Below are 19,379 nucleotides of genomic sequence, written 5' to 3' on the forward strand. Positions count from 1 at the left end.
AGCAGGACTACCCCTTCACCACTCCTGGCACCCCCCACTAGTGGACCTGTAGCAGATACAACAAAGGAGACAAGAGCACAATGCAAAGGAAGATAGCTCGAGAAGAGCTACACCAAACCGCCTCCGAGTAGGGGACACCGCACTAGTAAGGAACCGGACAACACACAGGAAGATGGCCCTCCCTATAAGTCACTTCCCTGGACTCAGAGAGCCAGGGAAGTGACTCATATCCATTGAGAGCATGTGAGATCCAAGTGAGATCCATCGAGAGCACAAGCTAGCCAAAGCCACGTGGGGATCCAAGACCGTCACCAGGAATGTGTCCCACTTCAAGCGGATACCAAACACCCTGTGGGAAGAATTGCAAGAGGACAGAACCCCTACGAGGGCCCAATCCACGGTGGCTGAACCACCAGCACCTGCCGGAGAACAGAGAGAAACCCCTGAGACGCCAACTCAGGAGACCCTAGCACCCAGGGACATGGAAGGGAGTCCACCCAGATCGACCACCCGACGAAGGGAGGATGGAGGACGATGATTGGTACCCTCCACTGGACTCCAAGGGTACATCCTGAATGGCATCTACCGATGAGCGTGAGCAGGAGCACACAAGACTGGCGCACAAAGACTACAGCAGTGTTTGAAAAAGTTTATTTGTTTGTTTGTTTGTCCATGTTGGGGAGGGATGTGATAGTCACGTGACACATGGGATGATGTGGGCGGGGGAGACCATGTATGTAAGAAGGAATAAAGGACGGGGAGAAAGCCTGCCAAGGCAGTCCCCGCCCAAACACTGGAGCCACCGCGTGTGTATCAGTTATTGTGCTGCCACACAGCGCGTCCCCTCCACTGGGCCTTGCCTGCCCCACATCACACTTAGTGTCATCTGCCTTGCAAGCCCGCCTATACGCCCATTCACTTGGATAGGCTCCCATCCGCCGAATAAAATATGGTGTTTTCACCCTCCTTGGCGACACAAAAGGTTGAGAACTATGCAGGGAATCCATGATGTCACTCGAAGAAGGTGAGTATGGGAACCCAGTTGGCCCTGCCTTACACTGTACCCGTTCTCCAACAAGGGGACCTAACAGACTGCTCTTTGCCGGCCTAGCTGGGTCCCTATTACTGCGGCCAGCCAGCACCTGATTTTCTCAGTTTCTGGAGGCATGTCTGGGAAGAGGAGCCCTGTGGCACGCTGTGCACCGGCCTTTCGGAGAAGACTTCCTCCATCCTTACAGCAGCACCGGCCGCTTACCTCACCAAGCTGAGGAGAGGCACTCTCGCTCACTGGCGGCCATCGGGAAGACATGCAGGAGGACAACGCCCAAGGCACGCTGTGTGCTGGCCGTCCGAGGGAGACCTCGTCCACCCATGTTGTAATGATGCTGTGGCTCACTCCCGTGGGTGAGGGGCAGACCTCTCCCTCACTGGCACCACATTGGATAACGAGTCTTAGTTTGCTAACTAAATTCAGGTGGCATTGTGGGACGACCCAAAGCTCCATTGCGTGTATGTACTGCGCCTGCAAATTACAAGGAGGTGATTGCAGCTGAATGTTTGTGTGCTGTTACCAGGAAGGGTGATAGTGTCCTGAGAATGCAGCATCACACTAGGAAAAGCTCCAGATCCCTCTTTAGGAGATGGGAGGGAAGCAGGTGTTGGGGGAGATCCAGAAGTAGACCACATTCCAACAGAAGGCACCATTGGCTCTTTCAACAACACCTGACCAAGGACTAATTACAGTGGATGCACATACCTATGCACAGACGTCACAGTACTGCGCTACTGTTAAAAGATGGCAACCCAAAAGCTGGCTACCCACACTCTGTACAGTGCTCCGCTGCTCTTGAGCTAGGGCCACTCTTTAAACAATTGTAAAAAAATGTTTTTGTCATTCTCCCTCCAGGATGGTGCCTATGGATCCTCTGGACGAGTGGCCCCGCCCCACCCTCAGTGCCTATCACTTTATCAGCTGCTGAGTTGAAGGAGCTTATTACTGAGACGGTGAATGCTGCCACTGATGCTCGACTACCCCTTCTTTGTACCCCTCCCACAAACCCCAGCACTTGGTCCTGAACAACCTTTGGCAGCATGGGGCACAAATGGGACAGATAACAAGCCCCAGTGGGCTAGATCTAAAAAATGTCTCACGAAGGAGGTAGTGGACGAAGTCATGGACCATCTTCTGCAGAACGTAGACATCAAGGATTCAAAGGCCCTTCTGGTGGGAGTGGCCACGCAGGACGTCTACAGTTGTTACTTTACAACATCTTCAGGTGGGCTTCCATTCCTACAGAGCATGCAGAACATTATTGTTAGGGAATGGAGTGAGCCCGATAAGGCAGCCAGACCCCTGGGCTGTTCTAGAGTTTATCCCATCCAGAATCCACGACTTCGCAGCTGAATTGCCAGAAACACTGAAAGTTGATTTGCTACCTCCTTGTTTGGAGAGACAAACTTCAGTGACCAATCAGGACGTAATATCAGCTAACCCCATTGACAGAAAGGTTAAGAGTGCTCTAAAGAGAGCATATCTGGGCCTATAATTTCAGCTCAGAGCAAACACTTACCTGGGCTCCAGCATTCAGTCCCTACTTAAGCATTTTCGTCTGTTGGTCTCGCTCTTGGGGGAAGGGAAACAGATTGTGCTGACATACCAGAGTGCCCGGATAAAGAAAATCATGTTCTGTTCAGACATTTCCCATAACTTCTTCAGAGCCATCACCCTCCAGATCGTCTAAGAAGTGACGGCTAGAAGACAATTTTGGCTCCATACCTGGAAGTGGTAGGCCTCTCAGAGACCCAGCTTGCTTTGTCTCCCTTTCCTTGGCCAGCCCCTGTTTGGCCCCTTGCTGGGGCAACTGGTTAAGAAGTCTCTTGCTGGGAATACGTTGTCTTCCTTGATAAAACCCAAGACGTCTACTCCCTGTCAGGGAGGCTACAGGTGACAGTCCTGGGGAACCTTTCAGACAACTAGAGGTCTGCAGAGAGGGCACTTTCACGACAGGAGTACCTTTAATCCTATCGCATCTAGAGCTAAGATGGCCCTTGCCTTTCCGCTGTCTGCAGGATGGCCCACATTCCATCTCGTCCAAGGTTACCTCTGCCAGGGGCCGTCTGTTGGACTTGTACCCTGTGTGGGTAAAGGAAGTCTCTGACGCCTGGATCCTGCACATTGTGCTAGGGGGCTGCTGCACTGAGTTCCATTCACTCCCCCCAGACTCAGGATTGGTGATTACCCCTCGGCTCAGGAGCAATATAAAGAAGTTGGTCATAGTGGAGGGTATCTGGGATTTACTGGGCAAGGGAGTTGTGGTTTTGGTCCCACACAATGTGAGGAACCTTTTTTGTTTATCCTGTTTCTTGTACAGAAGCCATAGGCGGTCTGGAGACCAACCACAGACCACAAAAAGGTGAATGGCCTAATCAAGCACATTTAGTTCCTTGTGGAGACTCTTGAGGCTATCATTTCACTCATAGCCCCGGGATAGTTCCTGGCATCAGTAGACTTCCAAGATTCCTTGCTGATCCATCCTGGGTGCCAGAGGTTCCTTTGCTTTTCTGTAGAGGGTCTGCATGTTCAGTTTCAGGTGCTCCTGTTCAGGCTAAGGTCTGCGCCCAGAGTGTTTACCAAGGTCCTGGCCCCACTTTCTGGCCTACTCTACCAGAGTGGTTTCGCACTCCATCCATACCTGGACAATTGGTTAATCCAGGCTCCATTTCTGGCCCTGTGCTCTCGGGATATGGATTTTGTCTGCTCCACCCTAACCTGCTTCAGGTGACTCCTGAACTCCAAGAAATCGTCCCTTCTTCTACAAAAGAAGCATCAAAGCTCCAGTCCCAATCTTCGACTCCCTTTATGTCCAGGCAGCATCTGCTGTACGGTGGCTGACAGTTCATGGTTATTGGGCAGCAACATCCGTCCCCTGGGCAAACACCATGTCAGGCCCATGATTAACCAACTTCTGAACCATTGACAGGTGTCTTCTCAGGACTACAGCAGTTGGGTCCTGATGTCTGCAGAACTGGCCATTTAGATGGAATGGTGGCTTTTCGGTACTACCCAAATTGGCTGTTTCAAATTGACCGTATAGTACAACTGCCAGAATTCGTCCAGTACCATTTTGTTGTTTTGAAACAACCAATTTGGGTAATCACTACCAAACATGGGGAGCAGGGGTTGCGGGGGTGTCCCCTGCTCTCCATGTTTGGTAGTGAATGCCTTTGGGGGTCTCGGGGGTGTCCCCCGCTTCCAGAGGTCTGGAGCCAGGGGACCAAAAAAGCAAAAAAACAACAACAAATGAACAGCAGACCCTACGGCATCTGATCTGACCCGCGTAGGAGGGACGGATCCGATGCTGCAGGGTAAAAGGAATCACGGGTGGCAAAAACATAAGTAGGGGGTTGGTGGGGGGTGTGTGGTAGTGGGTGGGGTTTTTAATTAGGGCTGTTTTGACTGCTGCAAAATTGGCCACAGTCAAATCGGCAACAAACAATTGTGCCACAGCCAAAACGTATACACCTGGCTGTTCGACTCCAGTGTTCTTGAGGGGGTACCCTTGCTCCTCACCTGCTGGTCGTTCTCACAACGAATGGAAGCCAGAGGTGCCATCTGCAACCAGCTAACTTCCCAAGGCATGTGGCCATCAATGGACGACTCCAGATCCTCCAATTGGTGGGTACTCGCAGCAGCTCCACTTTCACCTAACAATCCTTCCCCCATCCCCTGTATGGACTAGAGGGTGGTCCAGGTGTACCTGGACAGAACATCCGAATGCAGGAAAGGCGACCATCTCTTTGTGTTGACTGTTCTATCATCTCGCTCCCCATATTGCTTTACAATTGTTTTATAATTCTGAGACTAAAAAGACCAGGACATAGAGATAGGGCGTTTACTAACCCCCGCTCACTTTTGCCAGGTCAGGACTCCACCTCTGACCACCGAGGACACAATTTACCGTAGGAATCTTTTCCACATGAGCCCAGATGAAAACACCATGTCAAGTCAACTGTAACAATCAGGTTAGTGACCCCTAATGGTCGCCAACGCATATGATGTATATATATATATTATAAATATTGTATACACCAGGGCTCTGTTGAATAATACACTGCAAATGGCATGCATAGACTACAAAATAACACCAGCAGGTGAAACTATGCAAAGTGGGGATCCCCTTTGGGAAAATAGTAAATGGAACATAGACTAACACCAGATTGTGAATTATGATAAAAGTCAAGAATCAATCATATCTTGTGTTGTGTATTTATAGTTTGAATAGTACTAATAGAACTGTTCATTCGAAAGCCATGATTGGCAGTTATTAACCAAACGGTGATGTGTGCATATTGTTGTTTTTGTTACGCAGGGTCACCCGTCTGTCCCAGCCAAAAGACACACTAAGGAGGTGGTAAAGTAACTCTCCTGCCTTCTTTATTTGCTTGAAATCCAACTATTGGTATGTACTAATTAGACCTACCTCCTAGTTGAAAACCATAAGACTGTCCTGAAGAAAGCGACCACATCACACACGCTGTCGCTGAAACCGGTAGACAGTAATTGCTACAGTCTATAGAAACGAATGCAATTTTATATATATGAGCAATTTTTTACCTCACTCCATTACATGCAGTAAGAATAACATCTAGGGAAACTCATACTGAAGTTAGGATCGTCTTTATGTTGGTTTAAAAACACAATTTGTGAGCTTTTATACTTTGTGTTTGTATTTGTGTTTCTTCTTTTTAAACTTCGATGTGTGTGGTTGTTACACAATCCCGGGGTCATTAAAGAATTCATAACCCAGTGGATGTGTACACACCCAACCACTACACTATCGAGTGTAAACCTGGCTATTTGTCTCTTCCAATACAGACACATAGTGGAAGAGAGTGGTTGAGGAGCATGACTTCAACAAGGCTGAATGTTATTAACAACAACTAGAAGTAAATCGTTTATTTTCTTATTCTGTCTCCTATTTGTAGGCGATACACCAGCGCTACACAGGGACAGATTTGGGTAGGAGGAAGGGATATTTAGAAATTCAACTCTATCCCTTTCTGTCCACTCTCACAGCCTTGTTGTTTCTGCGAGTGGCTAAATCCACAGCAGTCTTTTGTTGTCTCCCTTCAAAACTAATTCTGCCCTCAACCACAGTAGTTTTATCCATAAAGCAGGCGGCTTGCCTGTTTTTGGAGATCAGACGTGCTTTGGTTTTAACCAAATCAGAATCACAGTTGGCATTTGCCCTACATTTTGTGGTACCAACTCCCAAATGGCCAGACCAATATAGTCGTTTTGGACAGTTTTAAGGTGAAATTCGGCTAGTGTGCTGATTTAGGGCATTATGCAGCTGGTAGTTTTGACCAACGTTACTGACCAAAAGTAATTTAAAATGCATTATTTACAAAACATTTGAGTAAATAACACCCCCTTAGGTACTAAGCAGTTTGTCATGAAAAGTAACGAATTGCAATGTAGGATTGTGGGTGACTTTCTTATTAGTGCACATGCCTATTTGTTTATCCTCTGAGAAGGAAGTGCTTTGTGCCAGTCTTGACACCAGATTCATTGCAACCTCTCCAGTGCAAGTGGTAGGGATTAAGGCACGTTGCATAGGGCCTGGATGGGTAGTATTACAATCTTCACATTTTAAATTGAATCTCATGATTCTTTAAGCTGAAAGAGACATTGCTTATCCTAGTAATACACCACACCTATGACCTCTAGGAAGATACCCAGCTCTGACGGCCACTGTGCCTCCAGTGCCATATTCCTAGCCATTGCATCTGGGAGGAGCAGCCTGTATGCTGGTCTGATCTTGGGAACATCTTCCTCTTCTCCTAGAGTTATTTTTCCCAGTTAGATTGTTTCCTGGTCAAAACTGCCATCCCCAAATAGTTTAAGACATCGTAGACAATACACGTAGAAGGAAGTCAATCCCCCCTTCCCCCTTAACAGCTACCAAACTACCAAACATTTCGATCATATGCTCATGTTGAATTGGACATTGGTTGCTAAAAAGTTACCCCATCGTGAGATGTTCCCACCCACTCGGCAGCCCTACATGCCCCTTACGTCCGTGTGAACAGTGTTTGGAGATGTCTCTGAGTATGAGCAACGTGGGTGTGACTGCGATTTTGGTCTTGCATTTCATCAGGGACTTCTACCAAGAGGTAAATGCAAAGCTGACAAGTGGACGCCATCTGACGTGTGATAGGACCAGCTTAGAGGGGAGCGCCAGAAGTTCAGATGGAACAATGAGTATATCAGGCCACCTTCTATCCATTTCCTAACCATCTGGTCATCCCACTGCAGCCAGTGCTTTAAATAATACATCTGCGCAGCCACTAAAAAAAACACTGTTCGGGGCATTGCCAACCCTCCCTCAGGTTTGGGTGACTTCAGCAATCCTGCCCTCAAACATGCTTTCTTATGTCACCATGTTAGTAAAAAAATAGGAATGTCCCACAAAACTGGCAACGGTGGAATGCGCACTACCATCTGCTCGAGATACAATCATCTTGGCATAGTGTTCATCTTAAGGGTATTCATTCTGCTGTGATGGAAACGGGCAGAAAATTCCACTTCTATAGGTCCTGTTTAATCTTATTAATTGTGGGGTATAATTGAACAAGTACTATTTAGTGAGGTCATTTTGTATATAAATTCCCAGGTATTTGATCGAGGAGTGCCATAACACAACTAGTGCTGCAACACAGGGGGTCTCATGGGATGTTGAGCCAGATCAACATTGGGTCGGAATTTTGAAAAATTAACTTTGTACCCTATTATAGAAGCATATTTTGAAAGATCTCTGACAGTGCCCCCGTATGACCCCCTGAGGGTTGGCGAGATAAAGCAAAACATCATCTGAATGTAGCAAGATCTTGTTTTCAATGTCACAGATGTAAAAACCCTCTAGTGGCTGCGATTCCCTACCTTTGCAAGCTAATAGTTATCAGTCAGCCAGTGCATATAACAGCAAGGACAACACGCCACTTTGGTTGGTCCCAGTTGTAAAGGGGATGATGAATGATGATAACCATTGGTAAGAACTGAGACCTAGGGTAAACATATGATTGACACATAGTTTGGTTAAACATTCCGGTAACCCCAAATCTGTCTAATGCGGCTAAGATGTAGTCTCAGCTGACACAATCAAACACCCTTTTGGCCTTTAATGACATAATCGTGCCAAAGGGGCTCAGAGGAAGATGCAAATATGCTTAATAACCATCTCACATTGCTAATTGAGTGCCTTCTCCTAATGATACCCGTTTGGTCTTGGTGAACCAGTGTAAGTAAAACCCCTTCCAGTCGATAGGGGAGGCTTCTTGCCTAAATCTTGGCATCTGCATTGATAAGGGAAACTGGTCTATAGAAGCCGCAACTGCCAAAGTCCCTCCCTGATTTGTGAAAGACGACAATGGTGCAATCATAAGGATGTGGCATTAAACGAGCAGCCAGTGACCACTCATAGAAGAAAAACCAGTTTTAGAGCAAGGACCTCTGCATATTTGTGGTAAAAATCCACTGAGATGCCATCCGGTGCCGCTGCCATCCGGTGCCGCTGCCTTGCCTTTGTTGAGATGTTTAATGGCTTCCATTCTTTCACCTTCCGAGATGGGGCTATTCAGTGACTCAAGCTAAACAGGGGATACCCAAGAGAATGCAAGACCGCCAAAGAACCCTTGCAATTGATTGTCTGTGAATTCCGGTGTTTTGGCGTAACATTTTTATTTTAAATCACAAATTGTTCATTGATACTTATTACATCATTGGGCCTCATTATGAGGTAGGTGGTAAGAGATTACCGGCACCGGTAAGGACACCAGTGCCGGTAATCCCTTACCACCCTATTCCGATGTCCCTTGGCGGGTCCCTTCCTTAATGCCTGGTTTTCCCAGAGTTATTTTTCCCAGTTAGATTGTTTCCTGGTCAAAACTGGCATCCCCAAATAGTTTAAGACATCGTAGACAATACACGTAGAAGGAAGTCAATCCCCACTTCCCCCTTAACAGCTACCAAACTACCAAACATTTCGATCATATGGAAGGGACCCGTTAAGGGACTTCAGAGCTAATAACGGTACTGCAAATTGCGGTACCGTTATTAGCTCCATCCCCATTCCCATTGTGCCCTATGGGGGATCGAATGGGAATGAGGAATGGTTCCCGGAATGGGGACTTACCGGGCCCTCCAAGGTTGGAATGACCCGGTAAGTCCCTATTTCGGGAACCCGGACCCGGAATGCGTTAAGGGGTAGCCATGGTGCTAAAAGCACCATGGCTACCTCCTACCTCATAATGAGGCCCATTGTCTTCCATACCACATTAATCTGTAATTAAATGGTGGTATTAGCATGTTTATGGCATCTTAAGGAGTATGCCAATAGATCACCCGGCTTGTCACCCTCCTCAAACCATTTCTGGGGTGGTTGGGCACAGCTCGTCTAAAAGCAGAAAGAAGGTGTGAATTGAATAGCATAGATTCGAGTAATTTGGGGACATAAATAATAGCTCCTTCCAGACAAACATTGGATAACATACAACTGTGTAATATACCATAACTGCAGAGAGCAGAGCAGAGCTATAGCTTGTCATGACAAACACATATTATGTGACCAGCAAGACAACCCTGCATAGATAGAATACCCCCCCCCCCCAGAATATACTGTGGGCCTGATTCATGGAAGTGTTTTATGATTGTGCAATCCCATAGGAAAACGTTACATGAATCAAGCCCTGTATTGCCCCCCCCACCTTCCCGCACACAATAACAACATGTGGGGTGGGTTGTATGTCAGAAATGAGGATTTGCCATGTTTGAAAATCCCTAAAAAATAAGCAGAATGTTCCTTTTTATGTTACGTTTTCACTTTATGTTAAAAGGAAAGTGTACATCAAAAGCATAGATTCAAGCTAAACAGCATTTAGATTTGGGAGTGAAAAACAGAGATCCTAACAGACAAACATTGCGTAGCATAATACAACATAGCATATCAAAAACCTAACAGAGATTATCATTTGAAAAATGTAGCATGTCCCAAAGAAGATGTTGAAGTGGGTGTCCACCACAAGCATAATGCTCCAGACTCACTGGTTCTAGATTTGACGTCTGATGTAGCTCTGGGGGTTGACTGCTCTCAAGATGTGAATGGAATGCTCTTTTGTAGGCCTGTCCCCAGGAATGAATGCAAGAGGACTCAACCCTTCACATCATTCCTTCATTCAACACTGGGCCAAATTGCTATTTCCTTTCATTAAGAAATGTTATTGCTTCTATCTACAGAAAGAAACATTGGGTCCCTTTAGGCAAGTAAGTTATGTCTTCTACTTTGCTTCAAAAGGTTTCCTTAAACGGATGTTTTTCTGTCTTATTTGTTTTATGGGCAATGTAGCGCTAACATGCTGCCTTACATTTGCTTCCTAGGGCTCTGACACACTGCAACACGTTGAAGATCCCAAGAAAGGAAAGGAAATTTATAAATCTGCATAAAAAAAGAGTTGTTAGTGCATCACGGGGACTGTGTCCAGGCCCCATGCCCCTGAGAGGATTGACTCTCTCTCTGGACCAGCTACTTCGTCGGCTCTGAGCACTCTTTCAAGGAACAGAATGGAATGGGATGCACACAGGACTGAGAGCAGGCAGGATAGCTTTTAGGTCACAATCCATCCAGCATGAACACCGGTACACTCACAGATCAGCGTTGTGAGTCCCTCAACCAGCTAGTCAGCCTCCAAAGTGAGGAAAATTGACAGGAAACATAAGTGAATGTCTCCAAAACGGACTCACAGGAAAGAGAAATGGCGAACTGGCCCTTTTGTACTCCTGTAAACTTTTTTAATAGCAACTTCCGGGAGGGGATGTATGTCAAAAATACTAATTTGCCATGCTCGCAACTGCATAAGAAATTAACAATAAAGTCTGCCAAGAACTTAAATTCTGCCTATTTTCATGTGTACTCAAATAGTGTGATTGGGTCGCGGAATGTTGACCATCAGACCTATGAAGTCCATCTTTTCCTTCTTCCACATCTCTGCCTCTCACTCCACCTTTGTGAGTGTGAAGATTCAGTGGTGAGTCTTTTGTCACTTTCACTGCACACGCTGAAATGCGGCATTTGGTCCTCTACTCCTAATACTGGGCCACCAGTAACGTTCAGGCACCTCTTTTTGGGGGTGTATTTCCTTAATGCCTCCCATGCGCATGTCGGATTCATCTGTCTTGGATTGCCATGAGCAGAACGATTTTGTTCCTTCTCAAGAGCAAGTTCTCGTTGGCATCTCATTCCTCTGACACATTGCAGTGGAGCTGTGGCCAGGGTAGGACTGGCCGCATCGGCCGATCGTTTACTGGCCGATGTACTTTGAGGACCTGGGGGGCCGGTTTTTCTTGAAGCCGTCCCTGGGCCGTTTTTTTGAATTATTATTATTATACTCTCACAGCTCGCAGGCAGCCAGCCACTGCAGTGCCGTGGCGTGGGGCTGCGCTGCATGCGTGAGTCAGTCAGTGTGCAGTGCCAGCATGGGCACGGGTCTGTCGGGTCGTGTGGGTGGCCCAAGCTGGGCCGTGTTTTTTTTTTTATGGAATGTTTGTTGTCGGCTGTTGCATCACGCACGACTCAGCAGGGCCTGGGTGGGGGCTTGGGCCAGGCTGACTGCTGCTGCCTCGCCGGGCTTGCCCTCGCCTCGCTAGCAGAAAGGAAACTGACACCATTCAGGGGGGCGGGCAGGGGTCAGGAGGGCTGTCAGCCTGTCAGTGGCAGCAAGCAAGGTACACACACGTTGTTACCTAGCTTTGATGATTTGATAAAATCATTTGCAAATTTGCATGCATGCATGATGCATCATGCATTATGCATCATGCAGATGCCAGAGGCAGGCCTCAGGGCCCCCGGGTCCTGCAGTCGTGCCAGCCAAATGATGGGCGTATGGTGCTCACTCCACTCGCCTTGGGCCTGGGCCACCCCCGGCTTGCTCTGATTGAAATGCTAATAGAATATAGCAGGCCTGCCTACCTGGCTGCCCCCTCGGCCTCCTGCTGCCAGGGCTGGGCCGGGGGCTGGGCTAGGCCTGGGTCCCAGGGCACAGGCAGCACACAGTCTGGCCTCCACGGGCGGGGCACTTTATCATGAGTAACAACAAGTTACTTTCAACTTTAGGAAGTAACAACTCCCTTTGTGCAAAGTTGAAAGCAACTGTTGTGCTTGGGGGGCTGGGCTGGGCCCGGGCCCTGGGAATTGTGGTTCAGGGCAGGCCGCAGCCTAGACTCAGTGTCGCCACTCGCCCGCAATTGGACTACGTGACGTGACTAGAGAGAGAGGATAATTTGGGTCCCCTCTCCTCCGTCCCTGGGGGCATGATGATTTTGGCCAGTGAGTAACACTGACACCGGAAGCAGCAGCCAGACAGCGCCAGGAGGAGTCGAGTCAGCCCACCCACACTCCATGACAAACAGAAACAGTCAGCACCTGTCTGTCCCGAGAGACGCTCCAGTCCTCCCTCCCGAGCAGCAGCAGCCAGCGGAAGACGGAAATAAGGAGACAGAGACACGGGGAGAGTGAGAACGAGAGAGAAGAGGGAGAGACTTTGAAGAAGAGGGGAGCGGCTGTGGGGACCGACACGGTCCGTGAGAGAGGCAGAGGCGCCCCCGGAGCCAGAGGCCACAGCGGGACAACAGGTGCTGCTACCGGGCGGGCCGGGCCACCCACCATTTCCCCATATCGACTCCCGTACATTTTTGGGGAGAGGTTCTGCGCGTGTAAGTACTGGCCCGAGAGATTCACCTGTCTTGACTTTACACACTGTTTTTTTCTTAAAAGCGAGGGGCGTCCATGCTCGTTCTCATCCTTAAGGCGCTAGAGTCTTGGGGGCATTTACAGCGCTTGTCTGAATACCAGTATGCCCTATTACTTTGAATTAGTAGTATCACATTTTCAAATTGAATTTTAATAATTGTACTTTAATTTATCATTCACCCTGGAGAGGATTACGATTCACTTTCCTAATAAATATACCCATCTCCTATTTCGAGTAATAGGGATATAATTTTCCACAATATATAATATATGACATGTAATCGTCTTTCTGATGCTTATATCCAGAGCAGGACCTTTAGACGCAATCATTTAGGAACCTGACGTTCTGGCGGCTGGCGCGGCTGTTTTGCCACAGGTCCCCTTTTAGCATGCCCTGGCTGTTGGCAGGAGCCAACAGGGCGCACGAACCTTTAGGCACAGTAGGCCTGATTCATAGTGTTTTATAATGGCAGATTCCCATGGGAAAAGGCTCCATGAATCAGCCCCAGTATGTTTTGGCGCAGACCACTGCATTACAGAACACAAAACCTGTTTTACAATTAAGTTCAGTACGTTTCGGTGCGTAATGGTCTGAAATGGCCCAACAATGCCATTTAGTGATATGATGTGATAGGTTATTTATAACGCACTTAATACCCAGATGTTTCTGAGCGCGGACCCGGGGATCGAACCTGTGTTGCTCCGTGTCCTCTTGCATCCAGCAGTTGCCCCTGAGCTATCCTCCCGAGACCTTGGGAGAAGTCTGACTGCATTGTTTGATGGAAACCCCTTTTTATCATTTAAATATTTATTGGTTTATCTTTGCATCCTTGAACTACATTGCATTAGAATGCATTTTTAAGAAGCACAGAGTGGGTCAAAGTTTAAGTGGCTATGCCGAGTGTTGAATAGTGTTCATTGTCTTTCCATCTAGGCGTACGTGCTCTCTTGCAAGCACACATATCTGCGTATATATGGCATCTAATTGGAAGTTTGAAGCTTAAATATTGCATGTGCACTCCAGATAATTCAGGGCACTTCTATTAGAACATAGTGAAAGACAAACACTTGGCCGTCCTCGCATTGTTGTTTGTCCTAGGCAAGGCCGCTTAAACATGGCGAAGTCAAGCACAGCGAGTGATGCAACACAAGTGTAAAATGAAGACAAATCATACAGCATGCATGTGTTACTTAGCATTTGAGCAGGAAGGTAGTGGTTTAAGCACAGGGAGGCACAGGCATGACAAAGTGACATAGTGAGTGAGATTCCCAAGTATCAGACTGCTTTCTTTTTCACAAGCTTTCTTTATTTGTATTTCCAACACTTACTGCATATAATGTGCAGTACTGAGGCGGTATGCCCCGAGGTGGCGGGCCAACCTTGTGGGAAACGAAGCCTGGTCAGTCGTGTGCAAGATTTTCCCCCATGAGAAGCTAGTGCATGGAGCAGCGTGTCAGTGTGTGCTGAAGTCACGACTCACGCAGCAGTGTCACATTCAGTGCATGCAGTGTGTAGACATCAAGCAGCGAGCAAGTTTGAGCCTCAGTGCACTGCCTTCCTTGCAGTATTATAGGCACCGGCATTGTAAAGTGCACCAGTACAGTGTGTGTTCCACATGATATGAGCACACAAAGTAAAGTGTCTTGCACCTAAAGCAGGGTGAAAATCGGGTGCTATGGGTATGATGTTGTGTCCCTCGCGTAGAGCATGGCACTTGGTATGGTAGCATGCAGTGTATGAAGCAGTGCTTGTAGTGCAATGTGCAAGTCTCCGGCAGTGTGATATGCAGTGCCTACTACATTCCGGCCATGAGAATCAGTCACCTGTGAGAGCGCACAGGTATTTTTCCATGAGTTGCAGTGTCAGAGATTGGCAATGTGGTAGGGATGCTGTTTCCAAACTACTGTGCCTCTGGTGCATCTCACTGGGTGACTGCAAGCAGGCAGTGTAAAACACAGTGTCTCCTTCATGCTGTGCAGCTCTAATGTTTCATGCTACGATTGGAGAGTGCATGTGTGCAGTGTATACATCGAACGCCGTACCTCTTCTACTTTTAGGAGGAAGTGCAAGGTGCAGGCAGCGGATTTAGTGCCCCTCGTGCCAGGTGCAGGCATTATGTAGATAGCAGGCAGAGTAAGCTGCTATCCCCACCCAATGTAATGTGTGTGGCTTTCATTTTGTGAACAACAAGATGCCGCGCAACCAGGGCCCACTTACAAATCTGTCACGATGGGCATGACCTCTAAAATGCAGTGCCTTCGAGTGGCACATCTTTGGTACTATGTGAAACCAGTGAGCTGCAGTGCCTCCAGTGCACACCGTACGGGTCAGCTCTCTGCGCTCACACGTTGTGTTTCTCCTGGTCGCACTGGGGCATTTAATAACCTGGTCACACCTGGGCCATTTTATCTCCAGGTCACACTGGTCACACCATTACTGAATATTGAGTGACTTCTAATACAGACATAGGCTGAAAAGTTGATGCATTGCACACAGGCTTGAAATGCGGCCAAATTTGCACTAGACCTGCAGAAGCTCATTTTACTATAGCCGATATGATAGCTTAGTGGGTTGAGCGCTCGCTGCTGTGATGTGTGTGTGATCTGCAGGTTTGAATCCCAGCAAGGCCATCTCAGCCTTTCATCCTGAGGGCGATAAATGTGTACCAAGACATGTTGGGTGATATTGTATGCATATTTGTTCTATAAAAAAGAGCTCAAGCTTAAGTTCTATACAGTAACATATTATCATTTGGTAACATTTGGCCTTGGACGTCTGCTTGTATTCACAGTAATTTGACAATATGGATGTATGCACACAGATATTAATGATACATATGGTGATCCATTCTTGTATGAAATGTATATCACATTAATTAAATCATAACCATATTTTTCATAGTGTACTTAGGAACAATGCTATTTGATGGCCACTTCCTGTTTTGTCAAGGGGTGAATGGTAGTGTTTCATTAATGACACTGATTCTGTAGAAACATCTATATTTGCGCAGTGAGAACCGTGTTAAGCAATGCATTCCTTTCTATAGCGTTGTGCTTCGCTGGGCACAGATTCCTCAGTCAGTGTATCAAATCTCACTCGCACACATTGTTTTTTACAAGCCCTTGCAGTTGATGTCTAGTTTAGAGCTTATATTCAAATGACCTTTACCTGTTTACTGCAATCCCAGTTCCCTGCACTAGCATGCTCTAGATTTCCAAATCTGGAAATTCTTTAGCAATTTGCATCCTCCAAATGAAACAAGGAATACATCAACACATCACAAACCATCCTCTATTGTTTTTGTTTAGCTCAATTTGTATACAGCCTTTATGGACTTGGATGCTCTACTCCTTTTTTTGTGACAGACTATCTATGGTTTAGCTAGCTATTGGGGGATGCTTTGGCGCCCATCATATTTTGTTACAAGCCCTGCACTGTATTTATATGCTATATACTGTGTTTATTGGGTTTTTGTCATCTTTACCTTGTTTCTTTTTGCAGGCAGGTCACTATTCAAGTATCCACTCTAGTCAGGCCTTAGCGCGGAGCTACCAACAGCCAGCCAGGCGAGCCCATCCCTGTGGGTAAGTAACCATTAGTGACTGTACATCTTCAATGCAGTGCAATGTAAGGTGGTCCTGTATAGCACACTCAAACCACTTTGGCGGCCTTTATTATGCACACCTGTTGTCTCCCCCCAGAAGCATGGCCACCCTAGGCTCCAGTCCAGCATATAAGCAGCACAGTGACCAGGCAGAACTCCTAGCCTATTCCTCCTCTTTCAATCTGGCCACGTTTTGTTATTGTGCATTTGCATCCAGACCTAATGTGTGCTAGGGCAAAAGGAAAACCTGGATTATACCTCTCTCAAACACTGGGGTGGAGGGTAGGATGATTACACAAACGTGTGCACTTGCTATATGCACCCTTGGTGTTTTTCATCAGTTAAGGTTCTTGTAAAAATTATTAAAAGCTTTTCGATTAAAATCAAGTATAAAAAAAAAAGAAGTTAATTACAATGCTGCTTTCCTTTTTGGCTACTATTTTTTTCTGAGACGCCATACCATAATACAACGTCCAGGCAAACTGCTCGCATGGAGAAATAACATGCATGCATAACATGCATGCATCCAGTTTATTTACCATGCCATGGGACTGGATTACTGTTAGACTCAGCATTTTATAGACCCAGCTGGATATTGTTCTCTTTTTTGGGAGGGAGGTTATGGTGAGGCTGGGACAGTCAAATCTGAAAATGCTGACAAGCACTTGTTTCTTCTTAATGAAATGATATTTTGGATGTTGGCACTGGCAGCCAGGTTACTTAGACCTACTGTGATAAAGGTAGGAATCAGATGCACAGTTAAGCTCATTTTATTTTTTTAGGAGAGAAATGGATTAAAAAAAAAGAAAGGGAGGAGCAGAAAAACTAAGAGAAAAGAAGAAAAAGCGAATTGAAGAGGAAATCTGGCAAAACAAACAAATTGAAGATCTGTTTACAGGTCAGACCATCAAAATGTCACATGGTGGTATTGCTGGGAGAAAAGTGGATGAGGGTGACCAGCCATCTTCTTCAGGTACAAGTGTTAAACCTGGTTCTTCACTTCCTATCCACAAGAGCTCCAGATGTGAGAAGACTAGAAGCCAGAGTCTCTGCAGTTATTGGAGACATCTCAACCGAGGCAGATGGTGCAGCAACTACAATGTCATCAATCATTGAAGGTACCCCCCGAGAGGAAGTGTCGGAATCAAGTCTGCCAGAAATAATTGAGGCTGTCCATCTCGAGGAAGAGGCAGCCGTTGGTGGTACCAGTCTGCCACAAACAACTGAAGATTCCCCCAAGGAAGAAGTGTCGGAATCATGTCTGGCAGAAATAATTGAGGCTGTCCATCTCGAGGAAGAAGCAGCCGGTGGTGGTACCAGTCTGCCACAAACAACTGAAGATTCCCCCAAGGAAGAAGTGTCGGAATCAAGTCTGCCAGAAATAATTGAGGCTGCCCATCTCGAGGAAGAGGCAGCCGGTGGTGGTACCAGTCTGCCACAAACAATTGAAGATTCCCCCAAGGAAGAAGTGTCGGAATGAAGCCTGCCAGAAATACTTGAGGATGTCCTCCTCGAGGGGGAAGTGGCAGCCGGTTGTGGCACCAGTCTGCCACAAACAATTGAAGATTCCCCCAAGGAGGAAGTGTCAGACACAAGTCTGCCAGAAATAATTGGAGACAACATCATCCCCCCAGAGGAAGTGGCAGGTACTAGTCATTCGGAAGAATCTTTATCTGCTTTACAACATACTGAAGACTGAGGGAATGGGGATGTGAAGCACAGAGCACGGGAAGATGATCTACAGGTGGCAGACTATTTGTTTCAATGTCCAAAACCAGATCAACTTTCCTATTTCTTTCAGCACCATCCAATTCAACCTCCCAAACATAGACACATTAAAGCAAGCTTAGCCTTTTGGAGGAAAGATGGGGGAAAACGGTATTGGTTAAGTTACTCTGAAATACAAAAGGCCCTTTTTTGCAGTTTGTTTAGCGTTGACTAAACGTGGAGAGAGGGGTCTTTTCATCAACGGGATGAAAAACTGGAGGCGTATTTACCAGCGCATTGCAGAACATGAGGCAGGCCAAGGTCACCGGAGGTGCACAGATTCATATATGTTGAACTTTTCAGGGGTCGACATAGCCGGTTTACTCTTTCACCGACAGAAATTAGCTCGAAGTGAGCAAATCAGAAAAAGGAGAGACATATTGGAGCGCGTTATTGACGTTGTAAAAGTCATTGGGAAAAGGGGGCTCAGTTTTCATGGAAAATCAGAGTCCATGTCCGAGCTGGATAATGAAGAGATGGATCATGGCAACTTCCTTGAAATCCTTCTGCTCCTAAGTAAATATGACAGACCTATAAAGGAACATATTGAGGCCATTCAAACCAAATCCAAAAAGAAAACTGGGCAAGGACGGGGTGCTTCTGTGACCTTCATGTCAACAACTACAGTTGGGTATGTGCTTGAAGCCATTTCCAAACTGATCAAAATGGTAATCTGTCAAGAAATAAAGGAAGCAGGGATATTTTGCATTCAGATAGACTCAACCCAAGATGTGAGTGTTACTGATCAGTGCTCTATAATTATTAGATATGTTACTGACACTGTACATTAACACCTACTAGCAGTAAACAACTGCACTTTGTCTACTGGAAAGGGGCTGTTTGAGTTGGTGCAGAGTGTTATTAAAGATAATGGTCTGGACCTACTCAAGTGCATTGGAATTTCAACTGATGGTGCATCCAATATGCAGGGGCAGTACAATGGTCTCACATCCTGGCTCAGTAAGGAATCCCCTGGTCAAATACATGTCTGGTGCTATGCACATGTATTAAATCTTGTACTTGTAGAAGGGACACACGTATTAAATGAATCCATGTCTTTGTTTGGCCTGTTAAACTCCTGTGCCATTTTTTTCAGGGAGTCCTACAAAAGGATGGATGTGTGGCGTGAGGTGTCTGTGGAAGGCCGCACAATCCAAATAATAGGAGAAACAAGGTGGTGGGCAAAGGATGCAGCACTACGGAA

At 46.7% G+C, this 19,379-nt stretch overlaps 1 long non-coding RNA gene across 2 annotated transcripts in view; it reads left to right on the forward strand.

Annotated features, from left to right (window-relative positions):
- Positions 1-12,348: 12,348 nt before the first annotated feature.
- Positions 12,349-19,379, forward strand: part of LOC138582566 (uncharacterized) — an 89,362-nt gene continuing 82,331 nt past the window's right edge. For both annotated transcript variants that reach the window (XR_011305042.1, XR_011305043.1), the window contains exons 1-2: positions 12,349-12,766; positions 16,306-16,388. This is a non-coding gene — a long non-coding RNA (uncharacterized lncRNA). The remainder of the gene's footprint in view (positions 12,767-16,305; positions 16,389-19,379) is intronic.

The sequence above is a fragment of the Ambystoma mexicanum genome, chromosome 3q (genome assembly GCF_040938575.1).
Source record: "Ambystoma mexicanum isolate Mex_15411 chromosome 3q, UKY_AmexF1_1, whole genome shotgun sequence".
NCBI classification, from domain to species: domain Eukaryota; kingdom Metazoa; phylum Chordata; class Amphibia; order Caudata; family Ambystomatidae; genus Ambystoma; species Ambystoma mexicanum.